General features: G+C 44.7%; 2 protein-coding genes across 7 annotated transcripts in view; one reads left to right on the top strand and one right to left on the bottom strand.

Moving 5' to 3' along the window:
* The window catches only part of PTGR2 (prostaglandin reductase 2), a 24,703-nt gene extending 23,179 nt beyond the window's left edge, over nt 1-1,524 (bottom strand). For 4 of the 6 annotated variants that reach the window (XM_006033544.3, XM_006033548.3, XM_025215369.1 and 1 more), the window contains exon 1: nt 1,117-1,355. The gene's annotated coding sequence lies outside the window, so the exon portion shown is untranslated. Of the gene's footprint in view, nt 1-1,116; nt 1,357-1,461 lie in introns of those variants that run through there. The other 2 variants (XM_014524625.2, XM_025215370.1) reach the window with 2 other exon arrangements.
* The window catches only part of ELMSAN1 (ELM2 and Myb/SANT domain containing 1), a 113,453-nt gene continuing 95,948 nt past the window's right edge, over nt 1,420-18,924 (top strand). The window contains exon 1 of the mRNA XM_025215365.1: nt 1,420-1,530. The gene's annotated coding sequence lies outside the window, so the exon portion shown is untranslated. The remainder of the gene's footprint in view (nt 1,531-18,924) is intronic.

The raw sequence follows: 18,924 nt of genomic DNA, 5'->3' as shown, positions 1-18,924 counted from the left end.
CTGAACAGCACTCCAAGCTTCCCTCCTCCATACACAATCCCTGATGCAGTCTGCTAACACCACTACTTGTGGGAGGTGGGACTGGCTGCTGGTCCTTAAAAGTATGTCTTGACATTCCAATTCATTTCCTACCAGGAAGTGCCTAAGGGGGCCCACAACCAAAGCTTCAAATGGTAAACTCAAAGGGTGTCCTTGTGTCACTCTTAACCAGTGAGGTAACAGGTAGTTTCTCTCCCTTGGGCAGCAGCAGAGGCCTCTATTCTTGGGCCCTCTCAAAATTATCAATCCAGTCACACACCCCTAGCTATGCTAGTCCTTGACTTTGATACAAGAAGCTTCATGCCCAGCCACCCATTTACCAGCAGGACTCCTGCTGCCTCCTGGTCTCAGCATCTGCGCTCAGGGAATGCAAATCTCAAGTCTTCTCCTTGGTGCACCTGCATTCTTGGTGTACTTTTGCCAAAACTATTCCATTTGTTCCCGTCTGCTACAACAAAGACCAGTTTCCCCAGATCTTGGGATCCCAGTCACTACTAGTAGGTCCCACTGGGGTGAATTGCCTATCCCTGTAGCTCTTGGCTCAGAGGCGATACCTTTTATTAGACCAAATAAAAAAATAGCAAAAAACCCATATCTTTCTTTGCAAGCTTTCTGACACATGCACCCTTCTTCAGGTTAAGGAGAAAGCAGATTGTGGAAGTCCTCTCAGGTAGAAAATAAACTCCATTTTGCACAAAAAGGACATTCACAGCCTCAGGGGAATAGACCTTCCAGCCTCAACTTCCCCCGTGCAAAACTGAATTTATTTTCTACCTAAGCGGACTTTTCTGATTTCTCCTCAGCCTGAAGAAGGGTGCGTATGCCCAGAAACTTGCAAAGAAATAATTTTTTTTGCTATTTTTTCATTGTCTAATAAAAGGTATCACCCCTGAACCAAGAGTTTTGTATTTCTTTCTGTCCCAGACCAACACACCTACAAAACAGATCCCTTGTCTCCAGAGCAATGCATGTCCTATTGCTACCAGCAATCAGGACTCGTGGAAGAGGTAATATCTTTTATTAGACCAACTAAATTTCTGCAAAAAAGATTCTTTATTTTGCTACTGCTACACATACTTATCTACGTGCCGCTCCCGTCCCAGCTCCTGCTGCTCCTACACAGGCTCCTTCTCCAGCCAGCACCGCTCCGAAGTAAAGCGCTCACTCCGCTTCTTCATAACACTTCACTACTACCCCACCCGCGGGCTGCGGCCGCACGGCGGCACGTGACCACTGCCCCCGCCCCCTGCACGAGGGCTCCAGGCAGCTGCCGGGGCGTTGACGTCACAGCCTCGCGCCCCCCTCAGCCGCGTTCACTCTGGGGGAGCAGGACTGGGAGAGCGCTGGGTTAGGTCACGTCACGCTCAGCGCCCCGCCCCCCGCGCGGTGCCGGCGCGTTGCAGGCGCGGGGTCCGCACTCACCTAACCTGCGGCGCCCAGAACTTTGCTGCCTCACGTCGTTTCCCGTGCGCATGCGCCGGCTTCTTAAAGGTGCAGTGGGCTAAAGGGCGGGTGCAGAAGGTCAGTGCCCGTCCTGAAGTGCCTGTCCGGTGGAGTGGGGGTCTTGTGAAGTACAGCGTTAATTGAGACACTGCAGGGTGACTTCCTGGGGGGCCCCTCTGGGAGGGCTGGTGTCTGCGGCCAGACAAAACTCGAACCAAACTGGTGCTCTGTTAGCATCAGATACTGTACGTGGCGCCAGGGGCTTGGACAGTCTGTAGGATCCCAGAATCAAAGGCCTTATCCCAAAACAAATCCAACAATGCCGCCCTTCCTTATTTTCTGCCTGGTTTCAGACTAACCTGGTTATGTTATATAAATTGGGAAACAACCAATTGCATCATTTAATTGTGGAAGAAAGGGGCAGTGTAGTTTCATATTACAGGTATAATTATGATATCAGAAAGCAATGTTGCATGTCACTGCCTGAGCAAACAGGAAAAGATGACAAACCTAGTATTAAAAAACTTCCTGTTCACTTGGAAGTACTGTATCTCTGTGACTAACAGTGATTGACATGTACCTGGGTAAACTAAGAAATATCCATGCAGCACATGGATGTATTTAAATTACATTCCTGTTGCTCGTGTACTACTGTACATAGGGACAACACCTTCTTGCAATTTATCTTACAGAAATGCAACATGAAAGGAATATTTAACACACAATACAAAGAGCTCTGTGCATGCTCCCCTCTTTCCCCCCAGCCCCCCTGTTAGGAGCTCTGATGTGACTCCTCATTCCCTCTTCCCAGTGAGAGGTTGCACTCTGGGCCCCCCATTCTCCATTCAAACCCACCACTATTTCTTTCCTTTCTGTCTGAGAGGTAATTCTGGACTTGCCTGCACAGGGATATCATGTTCCCCTTGTGGGCACTTAGTCCACACCAATGCTGCCTTTTTCTGGTTTAACGCAATACTCTTTGAACTAAGCTAAGCCACACACAGGCACTCTTAGGGTATGTCTGCTGTAGTGCTCAGGTGTTGAAACATGCTGTTGTATTTGCTCCATGTGCATTACCTCCTGACTTAGGGGTAACAGATCTGCTTTTTACAGCCTGCATTACTCCCAGTTTCAGAGATAGCATAAATACTGTGTTTTTTGCTGTAATTGAACAGTCTAGAAATACCCTGAGTGCGGAATAATGTCCACACAGATAGGCTATTGGAGAATAGATTTAAAACTTTATTAGAAAATGTTAAAAATCATTGTTATTTACATGGCTTTGTGAGCTGGAAGATAATATAGGACTGTGCACATAGTAGCTACATGGGTACATAGTTGGTGTTTGTTAATGCAGTCTAAGACATGCAGTCATGCAGCCTACTTTAGTCCAGGATATAGGGGATTAAGAGATTCTAATGCCATGCTATGATAGGAAGAGAGGTATGATCCCACGCACGGTAGCCATATCAGTACAGAACTATAAGGTGGCAATATATTCTTAGACAATGGTTTTAGCATACAGTTTATAATTGCTGGCTTGGGGAATATTCAAAGGAATTAAGAGGTTTGGCAGTCAGTGTCATGTATGGGAGGGGTTCAGTCCATCCCCTTGGTCTCACTTCTGGCCAGTGGTCTCGGACAGCTGTCTTCATATTGGTAATGGCCTGTGATGTGCTCAATTTAAATGTCCCTTGACCATCAGATGATATCAGATACTGTGAGGCACCTCATTGGTTTTGCATAAGAGCAGAATACTCTGAAGGCTCATGGGATGCTCTTCTAGCTTGGGTTCCACACTCCCAAGTGCTCCAACCATCAGCACCCGTACTGTTGCATCTTACCCCTTTTCCCTCAGGGTATCAGTCTGTATTTGGACAGCTTTTGCTTCCAGGGTTCGGTGAAAGTCTGCCACTGGTTCTCAAATGGGATTGCCATGTTGATCATCAGGACCTTTTTATTGTCTTTATGTGTTACAACAATGTCCAGGTATAGCTGGCTGTCACAGCTTGGGACAGCATGGTTCACAGCTACTATCTCATTGACACAGAGATGACCTTCACCAGCTGGTCATGGATAATATTGTCACACAGTTGACATGTTCTTATGTGGGTCTCACTCTCATACCTGCACCTCCGGCACTTCTTGTCTTGGTGTCTGTAGTGCATGGCACTGTTGAGCAGGAGGCAGTTAAGATGGGCCTAATTGATGAAGTGCCAATCTGTAAAGCATGTGAAATTCCCATGGGGCATGAGATGGTTGCTGGATTCCCACTATGAAGTGACCTCAAAGACTTTGTCTTGGTCAGGTTTTGTCCTCAAGTCATCAATGCATCAGTGTACTGGCCTGCACGTTGTTCTTCAGGAACCTCCCCAGGCAGCTCCTGATGCAAGGGGTGACAGTCATGTGTTTATTGGTTGGAGCTTGGAGCAGTGAGGCCCAGCTCTTTGACACTCTTCACACCATGTCCAGCAGTAGTCAGTGCACTTCCTGAGGTACTGCTTGGTATTGCAGGCTCAACTCCACAGCAAGACAAAGTTCCCACGATCTCACCCAAACTCACCCTCCAGAAACCCGTTCAGGAACATGGCCATGTCCTTATTGGGTGTCAGCCTGGCAATCCTCCTCTCAGTGGTTGCCTTCAAGACACAAGCAGCAATGCTGCTCACCAGGTCACTGAGGCAGGTGTGGAGACAAAAGGCATGGGTGCCAACTGCAGTGTCACAGAAGTCTCCCATATGAGGGATGTTGGCACTCCCCTGCCAGTAAGGGATGTGCAGAATCTCATTGCTGACCCGTAGCAGCAGGTTCATCCATCTCTTCAGCAGACACTTGATTTCACCAGCTGCTTTCTTGAGAGGCATCAGGGAAATGCTGAGCCTCTCAGGACAAATGAGATGCAGGGAGTGAGGAAGGTGTTTAGGGTGTCAATCAGCAAATCAGCAATCTTCTGCTAGCAGAAGGGAAGAGCAGAAGGGGCAGCAGGGAAGAGTTGAGTTTGTGAGCATTTTGTGCAGTCTTCTCTGGTGTCTGTCCCACCCAGTGGCTGGTAGGTATGCCCATGTGAAGGTAGCTCTTGCTGTCTTTCTAGCACCTCATGGGCTTATCCTGGATTTTGATGGTGGTGGCCAGGATGGTGTTTCTTTTCCTGCAGTCGATATGCAGGGAGACACATTTGGAGGCGTTGAAGTGGAGCCCCAACTAGCTGATGCCCAGGATCCTCTGGAGTTGCTCAGGCTCACTGGTGAGGAGCACTAGGTCATCTGCATAAGTCAACTTACTTCCGTAAAGGTTGAAATCTCCCGGGTCCAGCTAATTTGACCCACTGCTCCTGAAAATTTCCCAACCCCTGATATTTGAAAGACCTATTTTAAGACCTTTCAGGTCTGTTGATCTGTTTAATTTTATCTCATTACTTGTTTAGCTGGTTTAACACATTGCTTTCTTTACTTTGCTGAGCAGGCTACCTGTAGTGTCTGCAAAATATTTATTTTGCAGTGATTCAGAAACAGGTTTTGGACCTTGAGTTTTAGCCACATTTTTGTAACTTGGTCTGAACCCCATGAAAATGGCCAAGGCTAGCAACAATTACTACCCTAGCACTTAATGACAGGACCTCTTTAATTTCTTCATTCTTGCATATTCTGTTTTAAGATTTGAATTTTGTATTCACTGGAAACTTTGTACCTCTTCCTTGGTCATTGAGTCAAATGTGTTGGTAACCTTGCCATTAATGAGATCTACCACTACATCTTCCCAGGCTAGCTCTTCTGCTACCTATGTTATTTTCCCCTCATATGGAATTACATTTTCCCCCCAGGAAACAGACCAAGCTGTGAATGAAGCCCAAACAACAGCCTGAAGAAAATGTCTCTCAGGGGTGTATTGTATGTGTACTAGTGTAAAATTAGCCATTTCTTCATAAATTTGTCCTCTTGTAGTTATGGAAAATGTTCTCCTTTTACATTTGTTATTTATTTTCTGGGTCTCTACATTAACACATTTTGCACAATGACAAATTCTGAGCATTTCTACTCTGCTAGATCTTTTGCTAACTCTGTCTTTCCCAGAACGAGTCTATCTAGTTCCTTTCTTTGCTTATGCCTTAAGCAAGTGGAGTTTTCCAAGGAGCTTGAACTGTGGAATGTGTGGGCTTTTTCACTTGTATTCTACACTATGCTGAGAGTTTATTTAGTCCCTAGATCAGGGATGTCAAACCTGGGTCCCAGAATTACTCCATCTGGCTCACAAGGCTACTGGTAGGCTGGTGAATTTGGTGGTATGTCTGGCAGTAGGTGTGAGCTGCCATGGAATCAGGGGCTTTGCAGGGGTTGTCTAAAAGTACCATCCATGCCTCATAAGACTCAGTCTGGACTGGTCAACTTCCTTTGCTTGACACATTCTATTTGCTTTACCAAGGCTAAATTCTGACTCTTCCAGTAGTTTTTCTCTAAGTATATTATACCTGGTCCCAAACACAACCTGGAATCTTATTAGAGAGACAGTCTTTCAAAATTGCAAAATTGGAACAAATTCTTCCAATTTCCCCTTTCTTTTTGTACTTTGGTCTAAAACATATCACTTCTATATTTAATTTTAACATGGAGTGCAGTACTCATCAGAATTTTGCAGTAAGGTTAGCACAGTTAGTCTCCTTTGCTTGAGTTACTAAGAGCTATTAAAAACAGAGGGAACTTAAAACCAGCTGTTGTTAGAATGACCACTACCATCTGATTGCCTCCTTTTTACTGTTACTGCTGTTCCATTCTTCTATTTAAGGTATTCGCCTAGTTTGTTTCACTCCTGCTAAATTTTGTTGTACAGTAATCACTCGAAAGATGTGGAAATATGACATCATTACCAGCATGTAATTTACCCCAGACTTTAATCTGTTGTAAGAGGACACAACTAGCTCTCCCCAGTTGGTTGCATTAAGCAGGTATTATTATAAAGCCTGGCCGCTACATCCTGAGAGCTGGTTTCAACAGAGTAAACAGCTACTCCAAAGCAAAATTGACAATGGTAGCAGATTTATGATCAGGGCAGCATCCATTACTTAATCTGTTCCTGCTTTTGTTTGTGTGGTTTTTTTAAATCAGGGACAATGATAAATCTGACTAAGGGAAAGTTTATGTGCATTTTTCTGACAAACCCACTTCTTTTATTTTCAGTTCCCATGCGTACTTTGATAAGATTTTTGTATTTCCAAAAGTATTCTCTGCTGCACCTTCACTTTAGCTTTCAAATACCAAATGGGATTCTAAATATTTTTGGGTTTTTTTGGCAACATTAATGACTGGTTTGGTTGACACATATATTTTGGTTAATTCTAAATATTCTTTTCTGTGATAAAACTAAACACTAAAACTTGTTACAAACAACTGTACCAGACTTTGGAAGCCCTGTAAAGACCTATCCCACAAAAAAGTCTTTAGGATGAGATGTTAGGAATTTAATATTGTCTGTGTCACAGTATCAAAATATATCCTTCAGTCTTCTGATCTAATATGAAAAACAGAGCTGGCATTGTGCCACGGACAATATTAAATTCCTAACAATTAATTATTTGTTAGGGTCTCTGGGTTGAAATCCTCGCATCATTATTGTCAATGGCAAAATTTCCGTTGATTTCAACAGGGCCAGGTTTTTACCCTATTGAAGTCAATGAGACTGGATCATAAAGTTTTATTTCTTTTGTTGGGCAATTGAACAAAGTGCAAAAAATTATTCAGAAACCAGAACTATCTGTTTTCCAATGTTGTTTCCATTCATCATGAGATGTAAAGCATCTAGAAGAGAAGAATAAAACAAATTATTTATTAGGATAATGCCAATTAAACATTTTCCAGATGACAGTCAAAAAATTAATTAGGTACATCCTGTCTTAAATGAAAATGGGTAAAAGTATGGATAACCCATATGTGACATTTGGTTTCTGTTATTCAGGTTTCTTTAAAACAAAACTGTGAAGGTAGAGGATTTAGACCAGTGATTCTCAACCAGGGTACCACAGTCCCCTGTGGTGCCTTGAGATCCTTTCAAGGGTGCCATGGCGTGCCACACAATGTTAGCACTGTTAGGTTTACAAACACAATTCACAAGATAAATCCAGAGATTTCAAATAGAAATCCACAGTTGTGGTTTTTCTGAATTCTTTGCAACAGAAAAATTGCTCTATTTTTTCTGTGGGCAAAAAAAGAGAGCAAAAGTTAAGCAATGGCATTTTCCAAAGGATGCCTCAGGTATATCCAGGGGTGTCTTGAGTCTAAAAAGGTCGAGAATCCATTGGCTTAGGAATTAAGGTTATCCAATTGTTTTAATGCCAGTGATCTGTGCATTTGTAGGACAACGGGGTAGGAGGGAGCAAGGGACAAAACAAATAAGACATGCTGTTGTATAAATAAGGGAGGGCAACCAGGGCAGCATCCCCAGGGGCCAACTTGTTGGAGTGAGGGTAGAAAAATACTAGCTGTGGCAGCAGCTGCATAGACTCTCTGGTGGCATCAGCTGGCAGAAGTCACCACTGCCCAATGCACTGCCACTGCCCTGTTACGCCTCTGTAGACACAAAGCCCAAAACAATGCAGTTCTTCCTAAAAATCTTCCTCCCGTAACTGAAAAGCACAGGTTCAGTCCTTACTTCTAGTTTCCCCTCTCTGATCCATTGATAGAGCTGTAGGACCCAAGCTTCTTGTTTGTCCATATAGTTCAATGTTAGAAACGGATCCCTGTTAAACAAAAAAACACATTTTAAACAGGGATCCGTTTTATATATATTAGATAATATGTGCACACACACACACACACGAAATATATCTTTTTTAATATGTTTTATATATGTTTTATATATGAGACATACACACACGTATATACATACACGCACACACGCACACACTGGATGTTGAGACTGAAGGATTATTAGTGTAAACCTGCTTATGTTACACATGCTATGTTATGATTATGGAAACTTTGTGTACTCCTCTGCATACCTTCTTAATATGCATATTCAGAGGTTTGGTGGCTACTTGGACCTGCTTTTTACTGTTTGGGGAAATAAAGTATGCAAATGTGAGGGCCAGGTGGATCAGACCATTGTGTGGAGGGGTGGCCCTCCATTCTAGAATGAAGAGTATTTATGTGAAAAACAGGAGAGCCTGCAGACAGGAGTACTTCTTGGATGGCACTGCATTGGGTTATCAAGTCCTCCATGGGATGTGCGTCTGTGCATAAATCCCTGAAGTAGAATCAGATGGACATGTATCACCCACACCTTATGAAAGAGCTGAAATCCCTGAGCCTGTTGCTAGGCATGTCAGGGTGTAAAACAGGTTGCATGAGCCACCCAAATTGGACCAGCAGGCCCCTAGTGCTGGCAGAGGAGCAGGCCCCTAGCAGCAGTGTGGTGGCAACCTTCTGTGTCAGTGAAGAGCATCAGACCCCCAGTGGTTGAGTACCAGCAACCAACTGTGGCAGAAAGCAGCAGCAGACTCTCAACAGCAGAGCAGTGGTGATTCCCTCCCCCCAGCACTGGCAGTGACTCACAGAGGGGCTAACAGCTCAGCCCAGAGTCAGGGCACTCAGTTAGGCCCTGCTCCCAGGGCAAAGAAGAGCATAGCCAGGAGCGTGCAGTGCAAAGGGACCTGAGGGGAAGGTACAAGCCTGCATTAGAAATTAAAGGCTTTGCTTGTGTACTGCATTTTTTTATGTAAGTAACTTGAGGATTAGGTTGTGGCTGTAGGAGTGGTGTGGAAGGCACAGGTGGGTGCCTGAAAAGCACCATATATTTGAGCCCTGTAAGAACCAAGGACCCTGAGGGCAGAGCCAGACAAGGACTGGGCCCAAGAGGGCTGACGCCCAAGCTGGTTAACCAAATTGGAAGTAACAACCATGAGGCATGGGTGTGGCTCTGGAAGAGTCTGGAGGCCATGATTGGAGCCCTTAAAGTGCAGTTAGGTCCAAAAGGGCCTCAGTTAGCACCCCAAGGCGATAAGGCCTGGAGAGTCAGGACCAGTGCTTAGAAGGGTGAGTTTGGTACCAGCAGGGCACAAATACTATGAGGCAGCTAGTAGAGGAAACTTGTCAGTGGATGGAGGGTCTGGTGACAAGAAGGACCAAGGGTCCAGCTAAGGAAAGGAAGGGAACCTACACATAGCACCACCAGGATCATTCTAAGGATCCAGCAGCAAGGTGTAGCAGGCGATACTGCAAAAGGGAATATAATACAGTATGCTGAAGAGTTGGAGTAAGGGGGCAGAGTTAGGTCGGCCTCTAGGGGGCACCATGGCCACCCTTGGCCAGGTTCTCTCACATAAAATGACAGGCTTTGTGGATAGGAGAAAGCAGTAAATGTGATATATCTTAACTTTAGCAAGACTTTTGACACAGTTTCCTTTCAACATTCCCATCAACAAACCACGGAAGTAGAGAGTACTTTAAAGTGGATACATAACTGGTTGGATTCAGCAAGTAGTCACCAATGACTCAATGACTACTATCAAGTGGGATTTCTCAGGGGTCTGTCCTGGATCTGGTTTTGTTGAATATCTTCATTAATGATTTAGGAAATAATAGATCAGGAGGGCTAAATTTCTTTTTGACCCAGATATGGTGATTGTTCTGACCCTGAGCAGAGCAGCAAGACCCTCTAGCCAGGAGCTTCTGGGTTGTAGTCCCAGCAGAATTACTGTCAGACCAGTCAAAATCTCCAGCCTTGGCTGAAGGCAACACCGAATGCTTCTGAAGTAGGCAACACTCCTACCCTGCCCCCTGACATGTGTAGCAACACGGGGGGAATCCTTCCGAGCCCTGTGTGGCAAACAGCAAAGCACAGAAGCATGGAAAATATCCATAGCATAGCATAGACGTAGCTACTCCTAAATAATTCCTGACCAATCCTTGCTTATCCACTTTCTTCTTGAAGTTTACCAGTGATGGGGATTCTACAACTTCTCTAGGCAATTTCACAACTTTCCCTAGGTACCTTCCCACTTGAAATGAGGGCACTTTTAGCAAAATTGCAGATGGCACCACTTTGGATGGAGTTGCTGACCCTCTGGAACAGTGGTTCTCAAGCTTTTCAGACTTGAGGCACCCTTCAGAAAATTCCAACTATTTGCTTTCACTCTTTTTTTTTTGAATGCAGATGGAGGGTCTGGTGACAAGAAGGACCAAGGGTCCAGCTAAGGAAAGGAAGGGAACCTACACATAGCACCACCAGGATCATTCTAAGGATCCAGCAGCAAGGTGTAGCAGGCGATACTGCAAAAGGGAATATAATACAGTATGCTGAAGAGTTGGAGTAAGGGGGCAGAGTTAGGTCGGCCTCTAGGGGGCACCATGGCCACCCTTGGCCAGGTTCTCTCACATAAAATGACAGGCTTTGTGGATAGGAGAAAGCAGTAAATGTGATATATCTTAACTTTAGCAAGACTTTTGACACAGTTTCCTTTCAACATTCCCATCAACAAACCACGGAAGTAGAGAGTACTTTAAAGTGGATACATAACTGGTTGGATTCAGCAAGTAGTCACCAATGACTCAATGACTACTATCAAGTGGGATTTCTCAGGGGTCTGTCCTGGATCTGGTTTTGTTGAATATCTTCATTAATGATTTAGGAAATAATAGATCAGGAGGGCTAAATTTCTTTTTGACCCAGATATGGTGATTGTTCTGACCCTGAGCAGAGCAGCAAGACCCTCTAGCCAGGAGCTTCTGGGTTGTAGTCCCAGCAGAATTACTGTCAGACCAGTCAAAATCTCCAGCCTTGGCTGAAGGCAACACCGAATGCTTCTGAAGTAGGCAACACTCCTACCCTGCCCCCTGACATGTGTAGCAACACGGGGGGAATCCTTCCGAGCCCTGTGTGGCAAACAGCAAAGCACAGAAGCATGGAAAATATCCATAGCATAGCATAGACGTAGCTACTCCTAAATAATTCCTGACCAATCCTTGCTTATCCACTTTCTTCTTGAAGTTTACCAGTGATGGGGATTCTACAACTTCTCTAGGCAATTTCACAACTTTCCCTAGGTACCTTCCCACTTGAAATGAGGGCACTTTTAGCAAAATTGCAGATGGCACCACTTTGGATGGAGTTGCTGACCCTCTGGAACAGTGGTTCTCAAGCTTTTCAGACTTGAGGCACCCTTCAGAAAATTCCAACTATTTGCTTTCACTCTTTTTTTTTTGAATGCAGCAAAATAATAGAGCAATTCTTCTGTTGTAAGGAACTCAGAAAGACCACAACAGGTTGGAATATTTTGAACACTATGGATTCCTATTTTAAAATTTCTGGATTTAATCTTGTAAATCATCTTTGCACACCTAACTATGTTAAAATTGCATGACTCCCCAGGGCACCTGTGAAAGGATCTCCAGGGTGCTATGGCACCCTGGTTAAGAATCACTACTCTGGAGATCAGGGCTAGAGTACCCTGGATAAGAAGAAATGGTCCACAATCAGATTAAATTCAACAAGGACAAGCGCATGCAAAAATACAAAGTGACTAGGCTGCAGTACTACAGAGAATGATGTTGGGGTTACATTGGATCATAAACGGAATATGAGCCAATGGTGTGCTCTTGGTGCCAAAAAAGCCAATAGCATACTGGATATTAGCAGAAGCATTGCTTACAAGTCAAGGGAAGTGCATTATTTGGCACTGGAGAGATCTTACCTGGAGTACTGTGCCCAGTTTTGGGCCACACACTTCAAGAAAGATGTGAACAGATTGGAAAGAGTCCAGTAGAGTATGACAAAAATTAGAGGTCTGGGAAACATGACTTGAGGGAAGGCTGAAAGAACTAGGTCTGTTTAGACTGGAGAAGAGACTAAAGGGATTTTGATAATCTTCAAATAGCTGAAGTGTGCTTATAAAAGGGATAGAGAGAGACTTTTCTCCGTGGCTGTAGGGGATAGGACTAGGATCAATGGCTCAAACTTCAGCAAAATAAATTTAGGTTGGAAATTAGGAAGAACTTTCTAACTGTAAGGATGGTTAAGATTTGAAACAGGCTGCCTGGAGAAGTGATGAAATATCCATCCCTGGAAATTTTCAAGAGCAGATTAGACAGATACTTGGCTCAGATGTTTTAGTGAGGAATGATCCTGCTTTGAGAAGAGGACTGGGCTAGATAACTCTGTAGCCCTACTTTCCTATGATCCTAAGCATGCCCAGAGTGAACCCAAAGTCAGTCTCCCCACATTAAATATAGTGATAACGGAAAACATTAAGTATGATTTCTGTGTTTGATTTACCCCAAAGATGATGGCAAGAGCCAAAGAAGAAGAAATAAGGAATGCAAAGAATATCACAAGGTATTTTTCTTCTATTTCAGGGGCCAGGAGGAGAAAGTAAATTTCTATTACACTGGGACATCTGTCCACAGAGGATGATATGGCTATTCTGATTCATCTTAGTCCACACCTCCAGTGTGGTCGAGGGTAGAAATATACAAAATGTTTGCGAGTAGTATCATCAAAATCCGATGCTTACAATGGACCTTAGTCCCCCCATAACTACCCCTCCCAGCTGCCCCTCCCTCCTGGGCCACTGCCATCTACCCCATGCAGCTGATCCTGCCCCACTTCTGCCTGAGCCCACTTCAGTCCCTCCACTGGGAAGAGGGTGGTACTACCTCGGTGGGATGTCAAAGACTGACCAAATTCCTATTGCACTCTGCTGGAGGTTGCAAATGTAACATGAAATATTTCACAGTGAAGCCCTTCAAAGTTGTTCCTCTTTCTTCCAGGGTTATTTTTGAAGCAGAACAGCTATTTTTGAAGTGCTTCATTAGGCACGTGGAAAGATTTCAAATTTTACATCTGTGTATGTCATTAGCCCCTTCAGCTTTATTCATCATACTTGCTGTGAATGAATGAGGCTTTATTGAGTCCACTCACTTAGTGGGACTGGGTATGTGCTAGCTCTTAGGTCCCAGCAGGTATCTAAAATCCAGTCTTTAACAGCACATCCGCCCTATCTCACCCACCACAACTTGATGTAAATGTAAGAAAAGGATGGAAGCTTGCTGGCCTCGATTGCTGTGGACCCATGTCTGGCTATGGTTTTTCGCACCCAATGACCTGCTTTAGGGTCATAGGCAAGCAAAGGCAATGCATACGCTGACTTGAGTCTGGCCCTAATCATGTGGCTTAACTGCTAGTTCTCTATATTGACTTGGTCTCTGCTCCCAAGCTAGGACAACTTAATTGTGCATAGCCATGGGGCCCCTGGCCCGGCTATGGCCCTTTTTAATCCAAGAAACATCCTCAGGTGGGTTGCAGGGTACCTCGTCTCGGGATTCTTCCCTATCACTGGCCCTGCAACACCACTACTCACGGTTAGTCATTTTCTTTGGTTCTGTAGGTCCTCTCAACCAGATGGACAACAGTCCTCTGAATGCTGGCACATCTCCTTCCAACTTCTGGATTTAGGCAAGTAGAGAGACTCTCTGAGCCTCAAAAGGAGAGAGTTTCCTACTGTCCTCCTTTGCCCCTGCAGGGGCATAATCCAAGGATTTTGTCTCCTCACTAAGTTCCTCCTTCTTTGTATCTCACTCTCTCTCCAGCAGCCGTTGCTGGGCATGTTTTTATGACATTCTCCATCAAGCACCCAGCCAACTGGAGTCAGCAGGAGCTGGTAAATCTCGACATCTGCGGTCCTGGTGCATCCCACCCTTTTTCCTCTTGTTTGCAGCAAAGTAAGTGCTTGTGCCCAGAGCAACTTCTTTGGCATTCTTTGGGGTCCTCAAGGCCCTTTCTTCCAGGACCTGGACACTCCTTGGGGCTGGCAGTGTAATCTTTACTGCCACATTTGCTAATTCGAAAAAAAAGAAGGGAGACTGGTGACTAATATGTTCACTGAGATCTAATATATACACATCAGATTCCTCATAGCTTCTACTACCATCTGACCTTCATTAGACTGGTTCATTATCTTTGAGTGAGTTTGCCTGCTTCCTTGTGTCATTCTACCCAGTGCTTCATTCTGAGAGATCAGAAAATCATTATTTTTTCAGAGTGCTTCCCTTCAGCCTTTTGACCACCAGAAATATACAAAATGTTTGCAAGTAGTATCATCAAAATCCGTTGTTTACAGTGGAAAATCCACAACTGAAAAAAAAAGAACCAGCAACATTTTCTTTCTAAGCCTGTGCAAGGAACATTATCTCCAGGGGACTCATCTTCAGCCCTCTAGCTAACATGCATAATTCCATATATGCAACGCAACTATGCAGGAGAATCTCATTCTCTTTTGAAAGGTCTTGATCTTTGATCAAGCTATCTTTGCTTCTGTTAATTGTTTGTCTGCTACCCCTGGGAATTTCTCTCTTCTCTAGTTTCATAGACCTGGATGTTGTTTCTAATCATCACTGTACCTGCTTCTTTCCTCAGACCTGATGAAGAATACTTCACATTTGAAAGCTTGTCTAAGTCTATCCCAACCATGCAGTAGGCCCAAGATATCACCCAGAAAAATCCCTGCCTCTTGCATTAGCAGTAGAAGCATATACATAGAATGAGGTCTGCAAATCTGACTAACTGTTAAGGTCCAGGTAATTGAGAGACAGTTGGCTCATCTGATTTCCATAGTTGTGCAATTAATTCTCCAACTATTAGGCTTCATAGTCAACCTCAGGAAGTTCAGCTACTGGAATTCACAGGAACAGTTCTCAACTCTCAGGCAGCCAAAGCTTTCCTGCTTTAAAAATAATTTTATATTGTCCTTTTGCATAATACTGACTGTTCAAGAACATCTATTACCACTGATGAAAGTATGTTATAAGTTGTATGATTTACATTACTTCATTCTGGAGTAGTGTCCAGTTTTTTAGCCCCCCCAAAAGGATAGGATATGAACAAATTGAAGAGAGTCCAGCAAGGACAAAGAAAATGGTTAGCAGACTGAAGCTCATGACTTATGAGGAGAGGCCGAGGGAAATGGACTTATTTAGTCTGGAGAATCGAAGACTGAGAGGGGTTTTAATAGCAGCCTTCAACTACCTGAAGCGGGGTTTAAAAGAGGATGGAGCTAGACTGTTCTCAGTGGTGGCAGATGACAGAACAAGAAGCAGTGGCCTCAAGTTGCGGCAAGGAAAGTTTTGGTTAGATATTAGGAAAAACTCTCACAAGGAGAATAACAAAGCACTGGAACAGGCTACCCAGAGTGGCTGTGAAATCTCCACCCTTGGAAGATTTTAAGACCCAGCTAGACAAAACCTTGGCTGGGATGATGTAGTTGGGGATGGTCCTGCTTTGAGCAGGGGGCTGAACTAGATGACCTCCTGGGGTCCTTTCCAACCCTAATTTTCTAATTCTATTATTCTTCTTTTGTGGTGCCATCATCCAGATTTTACCCAAGATCGTTTCGGGAATGGTTGAAGTTTGTCTGTTAACTATACGTGCAGAGCCCAAACCTGTATGTCAAAATCCCAGCGCAAATTCTGGTATCTCTCCAGAAAGAGCAACAGTATGTGTGTTGAGTGCCATTTGCTATCCTTGTACCTATAACATTTTGATTAAAGGTGTTTCCTAGAAGAATTGGGGACCCATTTCAAACACTATCAGACTTGTGGCCCATGGTCTTCAAGGGATACCCAGGCATGTATAAATGTACTGGAGGTTAAGGCAACACAACTTGCATAGAAATTGTTTCCACTCTTTCTGAGAGGAACAATCATCCAAGTTCTAAAATAAAATACAACAACATTTTACATAAATAGGGAGGATCAAGCTCAATCCTCCCACTCACTTTTGTCAAGAAGCTGTAGGAGTATGCATGCGTAATCAAGCAGTCATATATACTTATTGGGGAAGATCAATTATTTAGCAGTCCAACTAATCAAAAAGACATAACTTGTCATGTGAATGTTCTCTCAAGGATTCAATTCTGTATCTGATTTTTTGGAAATGGGGAGATCCTTGAATAGCTTTGTTTGCAACTATTCTGAACAGGAAGTATCCCGAATATCATAGTTTCATAGTGTTTGGGGTCAGAAGGGACCTAAACAGATCATCAGGTCCAACCCCCTGCTCCGGGCAGGAACGAGTGCCGGGATCGTATCACCCCAGCCAAATATCTGTTCAACTTCCTCTTGAAGACCCCCAGGGTAGAAGAGAGCACCACCTCCCTTGGGAGTCCATTCCAGAGCCTGGCAGCCCTAACCATAAAGTAATGTCTCCTGATGTCCAGCCTGAACCTTCTCTCTAACAATTTGTGGCCATTATTCCTAGTAACCCCAGGTGGTGCCCGGGGGAACAGAGCCTCCCCCAATTCCCGCTGGTCCCCCCTGGTAAGTTTGTAAACGGCTACCAGTCCCCTCTCAGCCTTCTCTTGTGGAGGCTGAATAGATTCAGGCACTTCAGCCTCTCTTTGTAGGGCCTGGCCTGCTGCCCCTGGACCATGCGAGTGGCCCTCCTCTGGACCCTGTCAATACTAGCCACATCCCTCTTGAAGTGCGGTGCCCAGAACTGGATGCAGTACTCCAACTGCGGCCTGACCAACACTGCATAGAGGGGAAGGATCACCTCCCTGGACCTGCTTGTGATGCATCTGTGGATGCATGACAAGGTGTGGTTAGCCTTACTGCTTCCTCGCATTGATTGCTCATGTTCATCCTGCAGTCAACAATGACTCCAAGATCCCTTTCTGCCACTATGTTGACTAGAAGGGTGTTCCCCAGCCTATAGGTGTGTTGCTGGTTCCTTCTCCCTAGATGCAATACCTTGCACTTGTCTGTGTTGAATTCCATCCTATTCTCATCTGCCCATCTCTGTAACCTGTCTAGATCTAGCTGGATTCTGTTTCTCCCCTCCAGTATGCCCACCTCGCCCCACATCTTGGTGTCGTCAGCGAATTTGGATAGCATGCTTTTCACACCCACATCCAGATCACTGATAAAGATGTTGAACAGTACAAGATAGAAACACTATATGGTGTTTCATTTTAATCATGGAAAAATATGGATTTTGGGTTACTTTTTTATAGCTGAAAATTGAGGATTTTTTTTTAATCAAAGAAAACCAGGATCCCTGTTTATGTCACCTTTATTTGTTATGTAACAGAGGAATTTTATTTAACAGCTCTACCAATTTTCCTTCCAAGAGTCTAAAAGCAATGAGGTAGCATAGGGCCATTTGCCATGGTCCACCAGGCCATCTGCCCTAGTAGGTAGAACTAGGCATGACACTGTGGGGTTGCAGGGGTAAGGTTCAGAAGCTATATGTCAGAAACCAGAATGCCAGGCCAGGAAGGGAGTAAGAGTCTGAAGAGTAAGCTATACTAGGGTCAGGAATCAGGAAGCAGATCTGTAGGGAGAGAAGCCAAAATCTAGGAGCAGGCTGAAGGAACTGTCAGGAACTAGGGAAATTGGAGGTATTGCTAGGACAAAAAAACTATTCAGAAACTGAACACCCATGTGTTGTGCAGCATAGCTCAGGTGCTGAAGGAGTTCCTTAAATGTAGCTCCAGAACCAATCGGGGAAGGAGTCTGGGGGTCAGCTGGCCTTGATCAGTAGTAACTGCGTCAGTGTACTTAACAAGGTTTACAGGGCAGGAGTCTGCCTGAGTCTTACAGAGATGACCCAGGCTACAGCACAGGAGGAACCTTACAATACTTGCTATCATGTGGGAGTGTTTCATGAATGAGATTCAGCCAAGTGCCTATGCTCCCTCAGGGAGGCGATTATCTCAGAATGGACAGACTTCGTCTGAAGTTACCTTATTTTATTTTATATACCTCCTCTGCTCGTGCTTGTAGGGAGAAAGTTAGACGGGCCAAAACTACCATGGAGCTGAGAATGGCATCCCAAGTAAAAGACAACAAGAAATTGTTTTTTAGATATATAGGGAGTAAAAGGAAGGCCCAGGGAGGAATAGGACCCCTGCTAAATGGGCAGAAACAATTGGTGACAGACAGGGGGGACAAGGCTGAACTCCTCAACAAGTTCTTTGCCTCAGTGTTCCTAAGTGAGGGGCACGACAAGTCTCTCACTGGGGTTGTAGAGAGGCAGCAGCAAGGCGCCAGACTACCGTGCGTAGACCCTGAGATGGTGCAGAGTCACTTGGAAGAACTGGATGCCTTTAAGTCGGCAGGCCCGGATGAGCTCCATCCAAGGGTGCTGAAGGCACTGGCCGACATCATTGCAGAGCCACTGGTGGGAATATTTGAACGCTCGTGGCACACAGGCCAAGTCCCGGAGGACTGGAAAAGGGCCAACGTGGTCCCCATTTTCAAAAAGGGGAGGAAGGAGGACCCGGGCAACTATAGGCCAGTCAGTCTCACCTCCATCCTTGGCAAAATCTTTGAAAAAATTATCAAGGCTCACATTTGTGAGAGACCAGCAGGACAAATTATGATGAGGGGAAACCAGCACGGGTTCGTGGCAGGCAGATCGTGCCTGACCAATCTAGTTTCTTTTTATGACCAGGTTACAAAA

This window comes from Alligator sinensis, unplaced genomic scaffold (assembly GCF_000455745.1).
Source record: "Alligator sinensis unplaced genomic scaffold, ASM45574v1 scaffold1581_1, whole genome shotgun sequence".
NCBI lineage: Eukaryota > Metazoa > Chordata > Crocodylia > Alligatoridae > Alligator > Alligator sinensis.
The sequence above is the reverse complement of the archived record's forward strand: the minus strand, read 5'-3'. Positions and strand labels throughout refer to the sequence as shown.